The 20043-nt window shown below is 33.3% G+C and overlaps 2 pseudogenes; one reads left to right on the top strand and one right to left on the bottom strand.

The window, feature by feature from the left end:
• Positions 1 to 9962, bottom strand: part of LOC116125871 — a 28829-nt pseudogene extending 18867 nt beyond the window's left edge.
• Positions 9963 to 10011: 49 nt separating this feature from the next.
• Positions 10012 to 19296, top strand: LOC116125870 (annotated as a pseudogene).
• The last annotated feature ends 747 nt before the right edge of the window (positions 19297 to 20043 follow it).

The following is a 20043-nucleotide window of genomic DNA, read 5'->3' as shown; positions in this document are numbered from 1 at the left end:
GAATGTCTTCCTTTGAATCTTTTGTTCCTCCAAGAAACCTTGTGAACCTTTTTGCTAAGAAGTTGATTTCATCTTCTTCCATAGAAGAATCATTACCTTATTTTTCTTCATCCATGGTCTTGAGGCAATCTCCCTCTTTGGTTTGATCTCTTCATCTTTCGACTTTCTCTTCATCTCAAATGTCAATAAGCTACCAATGAGCTAATCCATTTTCATCTTGGTGAGATCTTTGGATTCTTCAATTGCGGTTACTTTCATTATCCAACTTTTTGGCAATGAGCGAAGAATCCTCTTTACAAGTTCAAGAGTCGCAAACTCTTTCCAAGACCTTTGATGCCATTTATTAAGTTAGATAATCTCTTGTACATGTCGGTGATGCTTTCTTCGGTTTTCATCTCAAACAACTCATAATCTCGGAATAGCATCTCAATCTTTGATTCCTTTACTTGACTTGTTCCTTCATGAGTGGTTTGAAGAACTTCCCAAGCATATTTAGTTGTTTCACATACCAAAACTTTTCCAAACTCTGAGAATCAAGAGACCAAAAAAAAAAAAAAAAAATGATAAGTGCTTTATCATTTAAGCTCAATTTCTTTTCATCTTCAACAATATAATGTTCTTCCTCTTTGCGAAGAACCAGTCGAGTCATTCATGGAACAAAGTTCCCTTGCTCTACTATTTTTCAAAGTTATAATCTATAGATTTAATGTGGAGTCTCATTCTAATCTCCATTGTGTATAGTTTGTACCACAAAACAATGGGGTCTAGTATACAATGACCCTCACTAAACAATGGTGTGATGAACTAGCCATGTATATCGATTTACTCTTGAAACTGTTAGGTTTTCAGCATAAGAGCCCAAGCTTTGATACCAATTGTTAAACCCTAAATATGGCTAATATTCCTAGAGGGGGTGAATAGGAATCAATAAAAATTATCCCGAATAAAAACTATCGTATACAAGTAATGCAAATGATGAGTTAAACAAATCAAAGTTCAATAAATAACTCAACAACCAAAGAATGACAAAGTTGATGTTAATGCAAATGAGCAATAAAGATACCCAAATGGAAGCAATAAATGCAATCAACTTATGAGCAGTAATAAGTGTAATGAATGTATGAACAAGAGCAATAAAAAGCTAACAGAGAGAGAGAAGAGAGGGAGAGAACGCTCAAAGATTTATATTGGTTCAGAGCTATATCCACACGTCCTACATCTACTCTACTTCTTCAGGCACCTCCTTGAAATTCCACTAGAATTGGATACGCCAAATACAATAGTTTTACAAATTTTGCCACACGCACTAGATTTACAAGGTTGCACCTAGTTTTATAAGATTTCGCCACTAAGGTTGTAAACAAGTGTTTTTGTGAATGATTGCCTCTTCTCTTAGCTTACACACACAATAGAACAAAAGATACTCTCAAGATTTACAAGATCAGTACAGTGAGAGTAAGTGATTTGGATTTAGAGCTCAAGGGATTATATGAGAATGTTCCCTGATTCGATATGACTCTTCTCTATCCTTTGCAGAAAAATCCTGAGTTTTTATATCCCTTAAAAGAGTTAGTCGTTGCTTTATTTAATGCAGTTCTAATAAGCCTACAGCCTTAGAGAAAGGTCGTTCCATAGTCGCAAACGGCTTTCCTGCACAACGATAAATTTTCTCAGATCTAGGGTTTCTAGAATGTTTTCCACCATGCCGTATGATCATGGGAGACAACGGCATGGTCATTCCACCACGCGAAATGATCTTACCCAAATTGCTCTTCCAAATCCACAAGATTTTCCAACAGCAAGCATGACTTCCTGGAACTCTGTTGTGCAAAAACTCTTCAAATATGAACAGTTGTTCCACTGTGCAGAACGGTCATGCCTCTTTTGATACATGAGTTTTGATTTGATTGACTTCTGAAAATAGTCAAGAGCGCGAAAGAATATCTTGACTTTTGACTTGAATGGAATGGTCATGCAGGATGGTCGTGTAAGTGCCACACATTTTGGCAGGATGATGAATGACCGTGAAGAACAAGCTCGTGTAGTGAGACACGTTCATCTGGGCAGATTTCTTCTATCAAACGGGTGTGCCTTAATCACGCACTATCTTACCTCTTGAAAAATCTCCTTACACATGGTCATAACACTCGACAAGTCTGTTTTGGTTTAGTTATAACTTGTGTCATACCTTAGCATGTTTTGGTTAGAAATCAATCAACTTTTTGGGTAGTTCTAGCACATCAAAACACATGAGAGGTCAATAGAAAGGAAAACTAGTATCTGATGAACTAGTATGTGACTCTGGAGAAGCTGACAGTTTGGAATTTAAGAAACCAGTGACACAAGGAAACTCTACTTCATTGAATTTGACATTAGGAGTAATGAAATTTTTTCCTTCAGAACTAAGACACCTATAACCTTTATGAACTAAACTATAACCTACAAAGACACATTTTGAAGAGTGAAAGCTAAGTTTGTGTTTATTGTAATCCCTTAAATAAGGGAAGCATGCACAACCAAATACTTTTAGAGAAGAATATAAAGGTGGTATGCAAAACAATAGTTGATAAAGAGAAACAAAATTTAAAATAGCAAAACACATTCTATTTATTAAGAAGACAATAGTATCAAAAGCAAGTCACTAGAAATGTAGAGGCATAGATGCATGTGCAAGCAAAGTGAGACTAGTTTCAACCACATGCCTATGCTTTCTTTTACTTCTACCATTTTGTTGATGAACATGAGCACAAGAGTATTTAAATTGAATTCCAACATTGGTTAGATAAGGAACCAAACCCCTATATTCACCTTCTTGATCCGACTACAAACATTTAAGCTTGGGATTGAATTGCCTCTTATCTAAATGATGAAATTTAATAAAAACTTACTGCACTTCAGCTTTAGTTCTCAAGGGAAATAACCAGGTGAATTTGCTATAGTCATCTAGGAAGTGCACATAATATTTAAAACCTTTTACAGAGATAACTAGAGTAGGGCCCCAAATGTCACTATGAACTAATTCAAGAGGTTTAGTAGCTCTAATACCATGTGAAGATTGAGAGAAAAGAACGAGTTTCTAAAAATGAACTTCCTTTGTATTGATTAACTAACTACAATTATAGTAAGCTCTCCTTTTATATCAAGAAGAAGAGATTGGTAAAGTAGTATGTAAAGCAAATATTTGAACAACTGCATTTTAACAAACTTAACAGACTACTTAAAAACAACAACCTTTTACAAATTGTCGTTTAGTTCTTAAGTATTAAGAACTTTATCCTTCACCTTTGATCTTTGACTGAATATCAACAACGAGGAGTGAACCTTTTATTTTTATTTTTTTAGTTTTTTCATTCTCTTGTCTAAATAAAATTATGATAGGTACTTTAGCTTAGTTTATTCTTACATCTTAATTATGTTTTTAGGGTTTTATTCATCTAGCTTAAGGATAAAGGTTACAGGAGACACTTTTTATATGCAGGATAAATATTGTCATAGTTATTAATGATACTAAAGTTATAATTTTGAATGAAAAATGTTTTATGGTTCTACTCCTGATGATTCTATTTTAAAAGTCATTGTTTGAGTTTACTTTGTCTTTCTTCAACTGCATGAGCGTACCATATTAGAGTCACGAGCAGGCATGTAGTCGCGTATTTACAATCTTGACGCATAAAAATTTGAATTAATTAACACTTTTTTTTTTTACCTTTCCTCTCTTTTTCATTTCCTCTCATACTTTTTTCTTCCTTTAGTTGGATTACTGAAGAAAGACTATTCTTTTGGAGATTACAAGGTACTATGATGTTCATTTTTTTTTTTTTTTTTTTTTTTTTTTTTTGCTAAAACCCCTTTTTTTTAGCTTTTTAATTGATAAAGATCATGGGCTATGATTTTTTCGAATTTATAATGAGTTTGAAATTAGAAGATTTAATTCATAGATTTTTATAGTGGTTTTGATTTAATTATGTTTATGTTGAGGTATGGGTTAATTAACTATTATTTTAAGTTGAGTTTGATAAATTTTGGTTAGTTATTAGTTAATTTGAAGAGTTTAAAAAATTGATGAAACCCTAGTGTAGAGATTTGAGAATTTAGTTTAATTTTGATATATTGGTTAATGACTTGATATTTAGAATTAGATTTGATGAGTTTTCCAGGGTTTATGATTTTAATTTTATGGATTAGTAGAAATGTTTGAAACACTTATTAAGATTTGAGGCTTTTTTTTCTTTCTTAATTGATGAAAGACATCATGGTTTTGCCGAGTTTAATAAATGGGTTTGAATTGGATTAAATTCCTAGATTTGAAAAGCCTTAGTTATAGATTTGGGACTTCAGATATTTTATTGTAAATTATCAACTTAGATGTTTTGAACCCACTCACTACAAATCTGGCTACGTCCCTACACGAGCTTGTGTATTGGGTTATGGAGGAGCACAAAGGTTATAGATGGTGGGATCCCATCTGCAAACGTCTTAATATGTATAAATATATATCTATACAAATTAATTGATATAAACTATAAATATATAAATTGACTTAACAAGTAAAGTGAAAATATTACAAATAAAGCTAAATGGGAAGACAATCACACGTAGTACCATTTTAGTTGATATAGATAAGTATAATGTCCTGTGATATTAACTCTAATGATTAGATAATATAAGTCAAGAGCTCAAAGTAGCAAAAATGTGTCAAACTTTACAATATAAACTAAATCAATACACTAACACATCCTTCCTTGTCAACCAACTACCCAGGTAAGTAAACTTGGACTCACAAGTTTAGCAAAGTATAGATACAGTTAATTTTTAACAATAGTTAAGGAAGTTTAACTATGGTTGGACAAAATAGGACCCAAGTGTACTTATACCCAAAATTCACCGGGTCAGGAGAATATGACTATCTTTATTCTTATTTCAAAACTACTTAATTTTTTTTTTTCTTTTTCTTACTCATCTTCGCTCATCTTTCTCTCTCCACTTAGGGTCAATCTTTGTCTGAGTTATGAACAATTACATAGAAAAACATTTAATTCTGATTTAAGGAAAAAAATTATAAACTTCACAACTTTGTTGAACTCAAATAGTTCCTTAATTACATAAGTTCTTTCTGTATAATTTTACTTTTTTGAACTCAAATTGGTTCCTTGATGATGACTAAAATGGTATCAGAGCCTTGAAGGTTGGTAGGATAGGCTTAAAATATTATAGCACCATTGGTGGGGTGTTAGAAAAATTAGCCTTTACTTGTAAGGTCCTATATCATGAATGATGGTTCAGATGATATAGTCTGTTCAAATATCAATTAATAAAACAATTAATTTATAACTTTAAACAATCAATTAATAACTAATAACCAGGATTAATTCGAGAGAAAAAATATTTCCAATTTAAGATAAACAAGTTCCTACTGGATATCAACCCTCAAGATAACTTCCTATATCTTGTTTTGTGTTGCAACTAAGATTTTCAAGAGTATATAGATCGAGAGACAAAGCTTTTGAAACTGAAAATATTATTAATTTTTTTGAATACAAACACACAACACTTCATTATATAGATTTCGGATTTCGAAACAGTTGAATTCGGATACAAAGAACAGAAAAAAGAAAAAGAACATGCGGTCCAATAAGAATCCACCAAAGAAAAAGATAAAGCTAACACTAGAGTCTACATGTCTCCCACATTTTTTACATTTATACTAAATGATAATGATAGAGCCATCATGCCCTTTTTAGATCTAGATCATTAAAGAGTGTCGGCAAAATCTCGAGCATCCCATATCACCTTCCACCTGTTGGAGTTGTGATACTTCAGTATTAAGGGTATACGGAGACGCACTCAGTGGTCTCGGTGGTTTGGGGCTTTTCCATGTATAACTGCTGTAGGATTTCTTTTAAGTTACTAATTCCTTATTGGGTTGGGCTTAGGAATAGGAATCCTTGTAAAACTAGGTTTAGTCTCTTAAACCTAGTATATAAACATACTTTTCTCTTGTTATGTGTGTGAGAGCAATTCATTCATTGTAAACGAGAGAGGTGAGGCATATTGCAATAATATTGACTCATTTGGACTTAGCCTATATTGGGTGAACCAGGTTAAATTTTGTGTGTTATTTTCTTTGTTTACTGTTTGATTTGTTTTACTATTATATTTTGTTCCTGTTGTTGTCTCTATTTTGTTCACCACCTATTTGATACACGTTAGCATATACGTGTTGGTCATTTTTCGGTTGACCAAATCTCCAATCTTTGGGCCTTCATTTAGACAGATTTAGGTATGTCTACCAAATCCATGAAGTCTCCAAAAATACAATCTTCTTGGGCCTTTTGATCATGTGATAAAACCATTCTAAGAAGATCGATTGTTCCTTCCATCAAGGTCTGCTGGTTTAGATTGTCTAAATCAAAGCTTTCTAACAATTTCTCCAATTGGGCCTTATTGTGTTTGAAGAGAGTATCTTGGATTTTTGCATACCCATTTGGTAACACAACGATAATTCTGTTGCTAATATAGATAGTAGCATCAGCTTTAATGAGCTCTTCCAGTTTTGATTTAACCAATAAAAGTTTTGCAATATGTAACTTGGTCCAATCTTCTTCTCTCTTTTGATGGAGTTTTTTTTTTTCTAATGCATAAGAACCCATAGATATTTTACTTTCAACCATGGTTCTCTTATTATGAACTCCCATATTTGTACAGGATGAACATTATGATTTTCTTGCAGTGAGGAAGTAATCATGCAAGTATATGTATTTACCCTTCTATCTAATTTATAGAGTGTCTGTTTTACCGTACCTGGCAGATTCGGGTCCATCATTGCTTCATGTACGTCTATTTCCATTGTATCAACCCATCCTTTTGATGAGGTCGCCATAAATCTCTTTTCTGAAAATCTTCCAAGGGATATACAGTTCTATAGCTCCATTAGGATAAACAGATAAACCTTGGATTAGATCTGTCAAGTTTGCTCTCCTTAATTTTATTATTAAATCATTCAGATTCTCAAGTTTGAGAGTAAACATGTCAAATAGTTGACATTTTCTCATTACCTCGATTTTCTAAATTGTTGAATTACGAATAAGAGTTCATCCTTTAAACTCTTCTTCCTCAAAAAGCAATCTGTTAGGCTCCAGCCATGCCAATCTTCTGGCTAATTTTTACAAAAAGCTATTGAGCACTACAAAACCTTGTCCTAATATTAAGGCAATCCTACATTGAGTTTCTAAATTTTTCCATAGCGTCTAATTAGCTGAAGTTAATTTATAGTTTTTTGGAAAGCTAAATCTTTCACAAATATCTTCATCAATCTACTTGTGATGTGAAGTCACCACACTTGTAGCGCGAGAAGAAGAATCTTCAAAAGTATTAGCCTTACGTAATGGACAATTTGCTTGTTCATGTTTGATTTGCTTACAAGACCAACGGTATAATCTCCTCCTTTTGAATTTTTTGTTTCTCCTTCTTTGAAGAAATTTTCTTCTTAGAAGTATCCTTCTTAATAGGAGAATCCACATGCTGGAGTTTTGGATTTCTTCTTTCAGAAGTATCAGAGTCATGATCTTGACTTCTATTTTTCCCTTCTAGCACCTACTTACGAACAGTGGTTTTCTGAACCGTAGCAATATTCTTTGGATTTGAATTTTTCTTCAAGGGGCAGTCTCTCTTTAGGTGTCCCTTTGTCTTGCATTTGGAACATGAGAATTGACTTCCAATTCCCTTCTTGTCCATGATGCTGCTCGTCTTGAAGAATTGGTTTGGACAAAAAGTCAGCAACAAAATTAGATTTACCAGAGATATATTCAAATTTAATTCTATATTCTGCAAACCAAACTTGCCATCTGATTAATCTAGTTTTGTCATCCTTTTAAAGACAATCTCATAAATGATTTCAAATATTTAAAGTTTATTTTTAAAGTAAATTCTTGACTGATTACGAATAATAGAAATCGGTCAATACATTCTTTTGCAGCTAAAACTTACTTTTCATGAACATGTGAGTTTGTTTTAGCAATAAAGAATTTCCTGGATGCATATCGAGCAATTCGTTCGATATTATTAGTGCATTTAACCTTAAGCACACCACCCCANATAGAGGGTTTTACTTACTGAGCATTATTTTTGTGCTCACCCCGTTATTTTCCTTTGTGGATGCAGGATCTAGGTGATGATGCAGTCGGCGGGGCGTCGGCAAGCGAAGAGAGATAGCTACACTGTTTCCCCTGTTTTGTCTTTTAAAACAAATTTTTGTAAACAGTACTTTTTGTGTATAAAAGACATATGAATTGTAATGAAAAGAAAACTTTGGGCCCAATTTTCTATTGTTATTATGCATGCATTGTATGAGTTTTTCAGCAGTTGTTACATGCGAGAGCTACTAAAAACTAAATTAGAAAAAAACAAAAGAGATGACTAAAATTAACACAATAAAAACAATTTAATAACAAAAATCAATTCAAGAAGAGAGGTTAGGGTTTCGATTTCACTAAGTTACTCCTATTCAACCTATTAATCCTATCATCTTCAAGTTCACATGCGCGGATTACAAATCGGACTCCCTAGTTTGTAAAATATATCTTCTCAGGCTATAAATTACTACTTATCCCTTAAGCAAGTGGAATCCCATAAAGATTTCATAGATTGCATTTGTCTATCTCTAGTTTTCGCTCAATCTATGGTGTTTAACTCAAAAACCTAATGCATGAATCACTTCTCAGTTTCATTATGCTCAACATTCATCTGATTCAAAAACCCAACAATAAAATGCATTAAGAACAAAGATAAACACTTAATCCACACAATAGAATTCAAAGACAACAAAATATTATAGATCAAACCATTATAAACAAAGATCCATCAAAACCCTAACCCAAAAACGAGTTAGTTCTTGTTCAAATTGTAAATAAACATCAAATACATAAGAAAAAGAGAGTTCAACATCTTAAAAACAAGAAAGGGAAAAGAAACTTCTCTAATTTTGGAGATCCAAATCTTCAATTCTTCTTCTCCTCTCTCTATTTCCCAAAATGTCGAGCTCTCCTCAAAATGAGCTAACTCACTCTTAAATAGTTGGCCAAAACCTTAGGAACTAATACAATAATAGAAAAACACAGCGTTTTACCCAAACTCAAAAACGCAGTTTTTGCCTCGGCGAAGAAAAAATCTTGTTGCGGCATCGATTGGAATTTCGCTGACCCATTAGCCTAAAGGCTAGCTTGCTACGGCGAACTCCTGATCTTCTTTGCTGAATTTACGAAACTGTCCTCTGCTTAAATCTTTGATCTTCGTGATTCCCAATAGGAACAAACTCCAATGATGCTTCCAATCAACATCAGAATTCCCCAAATCTTCATAATTTCACTCGATTCTGGGTCTAGAAACTCTTTTTTGCTTGGTTTTGCTCCAATTTCATGTTTTGGCCTGAAGCGTAAAATATGCAAAATTAAGTAATAATTTAGGCACAAAACTCGTAAGAAGTATCCGAAATCCTACAAAAATCATAAAGAAAATAGTATAATCCTAGGATTATCACAATTGATATCATGATTCATCATCATTTTTGTGCTTGGAGTGTCATCTTCATATACTAGAAATTGTACCGACTTATATCCAACAATTCTCTTGCTAGTGAAACTGATGCTACTATTACTTTCAGTTTCACTAGCAGTATCATCTAATTCTAGTATATTATTCCCTGGCATTATGGGTTGAACCTCTTTTTTCCGCTCAACAGAGAAAGAATTTCTAGGCGTATTCAGAGTTAGTTCTACTTCGTTACCAAGTTCTCGAATTTGAATTCCTTGATTATGGTTTAATTCCACCATGCTAGGTTGCGTTGTATATTCTAAAACCCATCGTTTAGGCCATGTAAGAGCTTTTGCATTAACTATCGTAGGCCTAATAGGAATGATGGAATCGTGCCCTGGGACATGAACTTCAGTAGCCGCACTGGAGTTCATTCGTATAGGGTTAACCAAGTTTATTAATTGATATATCATCTTATATTGAATGGCTATTTTGTCACTCGAAGCCATTGAATCTTCTAGTCCTAAGGTATGAATTCTGAGAACCATTATCCTTTTGAGATTTGGATTTGTAAGACTAACCATATATCCTGGTTTAATAGTTCCATAGGCATCTCCTAAAGCTAAGTTAGTGTGAAATCCACCAACTAAAGCTTTTCCAAATGTTAGCCATCTCCTATCTAGCAATGCTACTTGAACTGGTACATTTATTCCTCCATGGAACTGACCCTATACTCTAATTTGTATAGCACCAAGTTGTACATAATTATACTTGCCATTTGCTCGTTTGGCAAGATTTCATACCTTCTGTAGCCACTCATCATTAGAAAGTATTATTTCACCTTCCCTTAATTGACTTAAGGCTGCATGAATATGTTTTTCATGTACGTCTTCTAAGCCTTTGGCTTTAAAAAGCCACCTAGCACATTTTTCAAACACTTCTCTAGGTGATAATTTTGGAATCACCCAATTATTCGGGTTTCCAGAATGGTCCTCGTAATTATATGTTGAACTAATTATCAAGAGGGGTGTCTCATCTTCATTCCTAATTGGAATTAGATCATCCTCATATCCCTAATCTTGCTACTTCTAGGGTATTCATTAAGGGTTTTAGATCTATTCATGAATACTCCTATGTAGTTTAGGTTTAAAGATTGTTCCTCAAATGATTCTTCATGGGAGTTTGTTAGTGTATATTAGTGTATGCCCTAGAAACCATTCGTGTTGTCGGTTTCAGAGCATTTTGTCTTGTATNTTTTGTGCTAGATCATTCCATGTTGTGATGGTTCCAGTGGATAATGAAATTAGCCATCCTTTTGCCTTTGTTGAAAGAAGTAATTTCATTTCTCATCTTTGTTGAAAGAGCTGGTGGGTAATACTTGTACAAGAACTTATGTGCTAGATCATTCCATGAAATTAGCCATCCTTTTGCCTTTGTCGAAAGAGGTAATGTCATTAGATTGCGATTGTTTCCATTCTCATAAATGAGGTAATGTCATTTCTCATCTTTGTTGAAAGAGCTGGTGGGTAATACTTGTACAAGAACTTATGTGCTAGATCATTCCATGTTGTGATGGTTCTAGTGGGTAATGAAATTAGCCATCCTTTTGACTTATCTCTTAATGAGAATGGAAACAGTCGCAATCTAATAGCATTATTTGTCACCTTGTTGTGCTTGAATGTGTCACAGATTTCTAGGATGTTGGCTATGTGCATATTTGGATCTTCTTTTGGATCACCCCCAAATTGTACGGATTGCTAAATCATTTGGATTATAGCTGGCTTTATCTCGAAGTTATTCACCTCAACAGGCGGTCTCGTAATGCTTAGACTACACCTATCAACTTGTGGAAGGGAAAATTCCCTCAAAGTTCAGTTTTCAGCCATCTCAATGATTCTCGCCTTTCTTTCTCTTCTCTCTCAGATGAGTCTTCTCCCAGTTCTTTCAATCTTTGGATCAATAGGAACCACTGGATGATTTCTTGCTTTTCGTATAAACTCCATAGGAAAGAAAAAGAGCATGAGATCACAAGCAAACAAAAAGAGAAATTAAACTAAAAACAATTAAAACAAAAAATTAAACTCCAATTTAGCGAAAACTAGAAAACTTCAATATTAACACAAAATCAATCCCCCACAACAGCGCCAAAAACTTGATGCGTGCCTTCATAAACATGTATATTTAGCAAGTGCACTAGTTGCAAAAAGTAATAAAGTAATGAATCGAGTATCGTTCCCACGAGGATTGAGTGCTAAGTACCGATTTTCCTAGTTCTATAACTAATTGAAGAACACGAAAATTTGGATTTGCGATGTAACGCCCCACATGAGGTACGTAGTTACTGTTTCCTCTTTCGCTCTGTTGGTTTTTGGTAATATTGTTTAATTTAGTGTTGTGTTGAATGTTTGCCCTGAAATTGGTTGAAAATAGAAGAAGTTTAGTGTTTCAGTCGTCGCCGNCCTTTATAAAATAAGATTTTATTGGGCTTGGAAGTGAAAAATAAATAATTGCAATATTGCCCAAGTATATATAAGTGCAAAAGGTTGCATTTTTGTTCATTCTTGACTAGTTCACAAAAACACAAACCAAAACTCTCTCTCAAACCCAAGGCCACTCTCTAATCTCTCAAGGTGGTGTTAAAGTGTGGAGGTTTCATCCTTTTGAAGCTAATCTTCATCAATCCAAAGCAAAGGAGTAGGTATAATCTCTTTTCCAAGCTTTGTTTGAAAACCGGTTTTAGAATCCATGCTTTCATGCTTTCATTCTCCATCTCCACCACTCTTCATGCATGCTGATTCTTTCAAGTCATCCTCTAAAGAGTTAGAATCTTCAGAATATTTCGAAATCAATTTGTAAACTTCATCATCCAAATCAATTTGGTATCCCCATACTGGGTCAAATTCAGAAATTTGACTTTCAGCATTAATTTCTAAAATTCTGATTGCTGTCTTCTTTTTACTCTTTTGAGGGCATTTATCAGCAAAGGGTTTTTATCACCACATATCCAGCAGCAATTACAATCTTTTGCGTTTTTGCCAGATAGGCAAGTTGCAAAATAATTCCGTGCATCACATTCTTTAGCATTGTACTTCCTGTTTCTTGTTTTCCTAATAAATCTTCCATGATCCGAAAGATTTTGTTTATTAGTAATACACCTTTTTACCATATTACGAAAATGTCTTGGTTTACTAAACCATTTTCTAAATCCTTGGTGCTTAGTCGCATTTCTTGACTCACATTTATACTGTCCTAGAACACAACCAAAGTTTTGATAACAAGATTCATTAAAGTCAAGCTTTTCAGCATCTTTATCAAGCTTGGCATTTAAACATCTTGTTCTAACAAGTTGTCGTATAGCTTCTATTCTTCCACCTAAAAAGAATCAACAACTTGATTCTTTTCTACTAGAAGCTTAAATGTTTTGTTTGATGCCTAATCCCATTCTTGGGGAAGCTTTGCGAAGGTGTTTTTCATCACCTCTTGTGTCCCACCAGGTAATTAGTATAAGTATCATCAATATTCACAGACGAAATTTTCAAAAAGTCACACATAACAAAGTCGTAGCTTTGTTAGAGCTTCTAAGGCAACAACTTTAGTGAGATCCCTATTAATTATAGTTATACCAGTAAACTCTCGGCTAAGCATATCCTTGAAAAGTGCAAAAATTGCCTCTCCACTTTTCAAATCCCTTACAGTATCTAATAATCCAGTTCCAGCCTCTAGGCCTTTCCAGAAGTTACCTGCAGCACCCTACAGTGTGGATCTTAAAAACCTATAAGTTTCACCAAGTCCAAATGCTTTATTCTGAACATGGACCCAGTTAACTGTTTCCCAAGCTTCAATTGCGTCAATAACATCAGTAACACAATCAATATTTAGGAAACTCCTACTAGATGGTATTTCCACCATCTTTGGTACTCCCCTAGGTACAAACTCTAATCTTATCCTGGTGGGATAAGTTGGTTTGTATTTTGGTTTGGAAATCTCCTTAAGAAATCCTTCAAAAGAGTTAAAAGGATTTCAAATTCCTTCAAGCGGATCATCTTTAAACTCATATTCTCTGAGTTTCGAGATTAGTTCATCGAGTTTCGCTTTTTTAGGACCTAGAGTAATGCTTGGACCTCCAGTTTCTTCCCTTTTTCTTTGCCTCTTCATCTCTTCCTAATAATACCTACTGATTCTATCAACATTAGAGGTTAAGATTTCTGGAATATCGACTCTTTTCTTTTCGTCGATTTTAGAGACAAAATCCTCTTCCTTTACAGATTTCATGAAGAGTTTGTCAGCCTATTCCCAATCTCCTTGGGTTTCCTTAACTACGAATTGTGCATATCCTATCCTGGGGGTAATCCCAGATATTTTTCGTGCAAACTTGCTGCAAATTGATCTAGTACGTCCTAACCAGCCATGATCAGCTAGAATCAATTCTCAAACTAGTAGCAAATTCATATTCTTGATAAGGTGGAGGCTCTGGTTTTGATTCACTGTACTAATAAGGAATTACTGCCTCAACTTTATCCAACCACTTATTTCAAAACTCCAATTTGACTGTTTCAAGGGTTGTCATCGTTGAGGTATAACAATATACCTGAGAGTTGCCTTGGCTAAAAGCTTTTAATACAATGTCTAAGACTCATTTTATCCCCAACCAATCTAGATATTCTTGTCTAATATCTGGATTTTCGGTACAGAGTCTAAAACACATTGTTTTACCTCCTCTTCCGTATAACCTTCAATAGGGCACACTTGTTCAATGTCACTTAGGGCCAAAGACATTTCCTCATTTACCGGCTTAGTAGAATAGTTAGAATATGTACTAGTGTTTTTATCTTTTGAAGTGCAGAATTATAACCTTTTTAATTTTTATTTCAATATGGGTTAATTTTTCTTTCAGAGCAAATATACAATAAACCGTATAATTTACTTTCCTATCTAGGTTGTCAAACTTTTGGGTTGAAAGTTCTAACCTATCAATGATGGTATTTAACAAATCGATTTCCAATTTTGTCTCAAATCCATGATCCAAATGAAAACAAGTCTTATTTAAACAGACTCTTATCATCTGAAGCTTCGTTCATGATATGCGGGCCTGACAGGTATAAGGCAAGTTATTCTGACACCCACCAATGGTGCTTCGAATATTTTATGCCTATATCCTACTGACCTTCAAGGCTCAGATACCAATTAGTCGTCAATCAATAATCAATCAATTGATCTAATTAAAATAATCAATTAATAACTCTACTTGTTTTTTTTTTTAATCAATAATTGGTGATTGTTGCAACATTTGACCTCTTCCTAATGTATCATGGCTTTCCATAAATGATTTCAAATTATTTTATCTAATCATTATGATGAGAATTCAAATTTGAAGGTTAAAGCTTTTAGTCCATCTCTAATGGAGATTTGCATATATTTTATTGGTAAATTTCTGTTTTAAATATCTTTACCTTTGGTTAGAATAGTTCACATGCAATTATATAATATTGTTTGCTGATAAAGGAGAATTGTCCACACCTATGCCAAAAAAAAAAAAAAAAAAAAATGGCGATTAATAGTTAGAATTTTGCAATTAACTAACCTTTTAGCCTAGCTAATTATAATCAGGAACACGTAAGTTCCATGTATATATGAGACATATTAGAAAACCTATAATATTCTTACATGTACATAAAAAAATTTCATGGTTTCATCACTGTGCATCCTAGTGTCTCTTAGTCGCAGTTTGCTAACAACAGAGACCAATGATTATAGGAGAAGTCGTAGCATTTTTCATGGTCCAAACCTAGGAAAGAAAGGATTACACAAAAAACGAAAAAAGAAGAAGGAAAAGCATAATAAACAAAGAACAATTACTTAAGAATGATGTTTAGGCTGTCTTTATATATATATATATATATATATATATATATATATGTATGTATATTCAATCGTATACATTAAATAAAGAGTATATGCAACTAGTGTATTGAATTCTAGGAGGGATAAGTGTCACGGGCTGGGAGTTTCACACCCAAAAGACTAACCTATTAGGTGGAGAGATTTTCCTCATTTATAAGCCCAAGACCTCCCAAATACGCCTTCAATGTAGGATTAGTTATATTCTCTCCCACCCAATCCTATGACGCCCTCGTTATAGGTGGGGTCCCTTTGCCTACCCAACCACCTCACTCTCGTGTAGATCCATAATCACATGTGGATGCCCCTGCGTGAGTGTTTGGCGGGATATCAAAAGATGGATCAGGTCTGCTCTGATACCACTTGTCACGGGTTGGGAGTTTGACACCCAAAAGACTAACCTATTAGATGGAGGGACTCCCGCCATTTAAAAGCTCAAGACCTCTCCAATACGGTTTCAATGTGGCGTTGGTTACATAAGGCCTAAAAGAGCCTCCAAAAACTTAACTTATTAGCTGCTTTTAATTCCGACATTGTACCAAACACATGTCATTGCCATTCATCTACTCATTCTGAGCTGTGTAAGGAACTTGTTTGAAATCGAGAAAAGAACATAGCGGCAATGTTTCACATATTCAAATAAAAATGAGATTCACAATAAATTCTTAAATCGTTATAACAAAATAAAATTATGCGAGAATAAACATCCAAAAAACAACAGAAAAATATGACTTCTTCTCCATGATAGAAATAAGACTATACTCTATTCAAACGGGAGTGGCCTTACAAGAGTAAATATGCCATGTATACACCAGAAAAAAAAAAATGAAGGACAGTCTTACTTGACAAACATAGATCTATATTGAATTGTAAGAAATTTTAATCACTAGTATAAATATTGAAGCCCAGGTTCCACGGTATCAAGTTCCCAATAATCATACTTGTGTTAGTGAAATAGGATATGCCTACACCTCTCTGAGAAGCACAATAACATATCCTCATCATAATATTACATGCCAAATTACACATTATGACAGAAATTAGTTCATGAAATGAGTGTACAAATATTTCATTTTGTATATTTATTCTTGACTTAAAAGAAAAATATATGTATAAACATTATTTAAATATATAATAAACTATTTATTATTTGATTATTATTTTTTAACAATATAATAGAAAGTGAAACATATTTTATAGAGGGTTAAACTACAAGTTGTATTAAAAACATGAACGGAATAAGGATTCGTAATCTTGTGAAAAATCTATAATTTCTTTCCATACTTTTAAGAAATGGGCACATTAAGGTTGCACGTACCAAATATTTTGAGGAAACAATGCAATCGAAAAGGAATGAGGGTTCCCATTCCCATTGCCTCACCAAATCCGTGAAGCAAAGAAACCGTAAAAGCAACATAAAAGTGATTTACAGAGGTTTGGGGAGCTAGCTAGCATGTGTAAGGAGCAAGAGACCGAGCTTGACTAGTAACTTTCGAGGTTCATAATAAAATGCTGATGTAGTTTTGGAGAGGATAAGGTTCATGCCTTGTGGTTTTAGGTTCCAAATCTATTTTGATTCGGTGTAAAATTGACCTCGTTGGTAAACTGAAATAAATAGAAAAATACAACTAAGCGTAGGCGGCAACATTTAGTTTACTACTAATCATTTATGTTCTTAGTAACAGGTATATATGAAGATATCTTATTTAACATAAGTTTTATATTTAATATTGCAAGTTTTACGTTTTGCTGCATGCCTTACGTCTTATGTTACAAATGAATACATCAACCATTTTTCACTTAATATCTAATGATCATCGAAATCCAAATAGATTCTCTCGATATATATGGTGTCATGTACAATTTGTTCCTAACCATCGCTATTCTTGGTCATGTCGCCCTTGAACACTTGGAAACCTAATTCAAATTAACGTTCGTAGTTTTAAACAACAAAGTATCTTGTTAGCTTTCTACCTTTTTGTAGCAAAGGTTCCAAATTCCTTAAATACCCCTACTTTATGTCATAATACTAAGCATTATTTATTAGCTTTCAGGAGAAAAGTACCTTAGAAATGGTTATGATAAAAATATATTATGTTTAAAATTTCTATAGTTTAAAACAATTAAAACGGTTTATCTAAGACAATAATATTACTCTTTCAAAAAAATGCTAAAGAACTTCATAAGAACTGTGGATATGAGATAGGCATTTGTGACATTTAACCTCTCACAATGGGCATTCGTTTAAGTAACAAAAAAGATTACACAAACAAACTTCAAACAAATATAACGAACAACTTTAGGTACACAGTTACCCGGTTTATAAGTATCTTAATAGTCCTTCGTTCTACATATCATAAACAAAAAGAAAAGGAAAAACACAATCATGAATGGCTGAAGAGATGAAACAATTATCCATTCTTGCAACCTTGTTAACAATAGTTCTAATTTCTTCTAACCTCATCCCAATTGTAGTTTGCAAACTAGAGATCATACCTACCAATTCATCTAAACTTGACACATGGATTGGCCAAAACGTCAAACAATTAGTAGAAAAAAAGTTTGGATGACAAAGAAGGCTTTGTCTTGGACAATGTTTTGGCCACTGCGGAGGCTGGTCTGAAAGTGATAACTGTCGTGAAAGATGGTAGTGGAGATTTTAACATGGTGACTAATGCAATGAAAAGCATTCCATTGAGGAACACAAAGAGGAAGGTAATTCAGATTGGGGGAGGTGAGTATTGAGAAAAGATCACCAATGATAAGTCCAAGAGGTTTATAACATTTTTAGGGGATCCAAAAGGCATGCCAAAATTGTGTTCGATGGAACAGTAGCCAAAAATGGCACAGTGGATAATGCTATGGTGGCTGTGGAGAGCGACTACTTCGTGGCTGTTAACATTGAATTTATCGTACGTCTTTTTTATTTTAGATATTTTGTTTTACTTATACTATTTTTACTCTACTGCCCTCCTTCCTTAATTGCTAATAAAAGTAACAGGTAACCATAAATTATTTATCATAACACGCTTAACCAATATTTTCTAATATGATCCAATATATAAATTATTTGAAAATTTTATCATGTTTATAACTATTAACTAATTTGTTGGATGTGACAAACTATATGTAAGCATGGAATTTGTAAGAGCACAATTTTCAGTCTTTATCCTTTTAGTGTGATGACTTAACTTTTATATTTGTTACTTTTTACTTTTTTTAGAATTCGACTCCAATGCCAGATGAAAAAAAAAAGATGATCAACAGGCAGTGGCCTGGAGAACATCAGGAGATAAGGCAACATTCCATAATTGCAGGTTTATCGGTTATCAGGACACCTTGTGTGATTTTGTTGGAAGACATTTGTTCAGAGATTGTTACGTCGAAGACACCGTCGATTTCATCTTTGGAGATGGCCAATCCTTTATACTTGGTACTTCGAAGACTCTTATGGTTTAATAAATTATTATAATCTTATAAGCTTTATACATTCTAAAATGTGGTTACAAAACATTGGTACTAAACTAAGGAGGTTAAAAAAAAAAAAAAAAAAAAAAAAAAAAACTAATGCATTTAACCTTAGTTAATACAATAAATAACACATATATATTTCACAGTTTACATCCATACAATAAGAAGATGTTTATGATAATGGGTACAAAAGACAATGCAAGATTGGTGTGTTAACAAGCATTAAAGCTAACCATTAGATTGTTTATGTAGAACACGACTATAAAATCGGTGGCAAAGGGTTTATCAGTAATAATAGCACACGGTAGAGAAGAAGTGAGTGGCAAAAGTGGATTCGCATTTGTCCATTGCAACGTAATCGGCAGTGGTGACACATACCTTGGACGTGTTAGTCGCTGATGGGGTTTATGCAGTGGAAAATAAAAATAAAATCCCCAACAACAACATTGAACCCAAGAACCTTATACCCGATTTATGTTATTTATATATGAAATGATATTGAATATAAAATTTTTAGATTTCATACCAACGTTTGGAGGCTCCTTCAATCGATATGAATTGCTCCCACTCTAAGATAAGAGTGAACTCTTGGTATTCACACGAAGACAGGATGGCGATCGACTTGCAGTCTCAAGTGAAAAACGTAAAAGAGAGTGAGGTGAATGGCTTCGATTTAATTAATGTATTCTCTCATTTTATTTTAATTTTAAGTTTCCTTTTATATGCAACAAAAATTAAAACCCTAATCTAGTTGGGAATAAATTTATTCCATGACTAGAATAGTAAATCCTCATTACCAAACAAGGTAATAATCCACATGGTATCTTATTCAAATTCAAATATGATTTTCATATTCATATATTATCTTTATTAATATCATCAAATATTAATATTGAATATATATTTAAATTCAAATATGAATTTCATATTTCATATATATTATCTTCACTAATATTAATATCATCAAATATTAATATTAAATAATATCCATTATATTTGAATTCAATTATATATATATATAATTCACTAATTTTAATTTTAATACGAAATTAAATATAGGCAACGACCTCAACAAATTTAATTGCACTATGAGATTACAAAAATGCCCTTCCATCTCAATTGACGAAAATATCATTTCCATCATAA

The sequence above is a fragment of the Pistacia vera genome, unplaced genomic scaffold, assembly GCF_008641045.1.
Source record: "Pistacia vera cultivar Batoury unplaced genomic scaffold, PisVer_v2 Contig173, whole genome shotgun sequence".
NCBI lineage: Eukaryota > Viridiplantae > Streptophyta > Magnoliopsida > Sapindales > Anacardiaceae > Pistacia > Pistacia vera.
This window is presented reverse-complemented; position numbering and strand designations above follow the sequence as displayed.